This window comes from Austrofundulus limnaeus, unplaced genomic scaffold (assembly GCF_001266775.1).
Source record: "Austrofundulus limnaeus strain Quisiro unplaced genomic scaffold, Austrofundulus_limnaeus-1.0 Scaffold1002, whole genome shotgun sequence".
NCBI lineage: Eukaryota > Metazoa > Chordata > Actinopteri > Cyprinodontiformes > Rivulidae > Austrofundulus > Austrofundulus limnaeus.
This window is the reverse complement of record NW_013953404.1, coordinates 72,379-73,563: the sequence shown is the minus strand read 5'-3', so window position 1 is coordinate 73,563 and position 1,185 is coordinate 72,379. Positions and strand designations below refer to the sequence as shown.

At 50.0% G+C, this 1,185-nt stretch overlaps 1 protein-coding gene and 1 long non-coding RNA gene across 2 annotated transcripts in view; both read left to right on the top strand.

Annotated features, from left to right (window-relative positions):
• Positions 1–876, top strand: part of LOC106533699 (uncharacterized) — a 3,974-nt gene extending 3,098 nt beyond the window's left edge. The window contains exons 2-5 of the long non-coding RNA XR_001312272.1: positions 8–44; positions 83–361; positions 438–565; positions 733–876. This is a non-coding gene — a long non-coding RNA (uncharacterized LOC106533699). The remainder of the gene's footprint in view (positions 1–7; positions 45–82; positions 362–437; positions 566–732) is intronic.
• otud5a (OTU deubiquitinase 5a) overlaps positions 1–1,185 on the top strand; it is a gene marked incomplete in the record, with an annotated part of 31,340 nt that overhangs the window by 28,206 nt on the left and 1,949 nt on the right.

Below are 1,185 nucleotides of genomic sequence, written 5' to 3'. Positions count from 1 at the left end.
GTTACAGGTAACACACTGTGTCCAGGTAACACACTGTGTCCCAGGTGTGTCCACTGTGTCCAGGTAACACACTGTGTTACAGGTAACACACTGTGTCCAGGTAACACACTGTGTCCCAGGTGTGTCCACTGTGTCCAGGTAACACACTGTGTCCAGGTAACACACTGTGTCCCAGGTGTGTCCACTGTGTCCAGGTAACACACTGTGTCCAGGTAACACACTGTGTCCAGGTAACACACTGTGTCCCAGGTAACATACTGTGTCCCAGGTGTGTCCACTGTGTCCAGGTAACACACTGTGTCCAGGTAACACACTGTGTCCCAGGTGTGTCCACTGTGTCCAGGTAACACACTGTGTCCAGGTAACACACTGTGTCCCAGGTGTGTCCACTGTGTCCAGGTAACACACTGTGTCCCAGGTGTGTCCACTGTGTCCAGGTAACACTCTGTGTCCAGGTAACACACTGTGTTACAGGTAACACACTGTGTCCAGGTAACACTCTGTGTCCCAGGTAACACACTGTGTCCAGGTAACATACTGTGTCCATGTAACACACTGTGTCCAGGTAACACACTGTGTTAGAGGTAACACACTGTGTCCCAGGTAACATACTGTGTCCCAGGTAACACACTGTGTCCAGGTAACACACTGTGTCCAGGTAACACACTGTGTTACAGGTAACACACTGTGTCCCAGGTAACATACTGTGTCNAGGTAACACTCTGTGTCCAGGTAACACACTGTGTCCCAGGTGTGTCCACTGTGTCCAGGTAACACACTGTGTCCCAGGTGTGTCCACTGTGTCCAGGTAACACTCTGTGTCCAGGTAACACACTGTGTTACAGGTAACACACTGTGTCCAGGTAACACTCTGTGTCCCAGGTAACACACTGTGTCCAGGTAACACACTGTGTCCAGGTAACACACTGTGTCCCAGGTAACACTCTGTGTCCCAGGTAACACACTGTGTCCCAGGTAACACACTGTGTCCAGGTAACACACTGTGTCCCAGGTAACACTCTGTGTCCCAGGTAACACTCTGTGTCCAGGTAACACACTGTGTTACAGGTAACACACTGTGTCCAGGTAACACACTGTGTTACAGGTAACACACTGTGTTACAGTTCACACAGTTCTGTGTTTACAGTTTCACACTGTGAAACAGTTTGTGTGTGTTCCTGACTG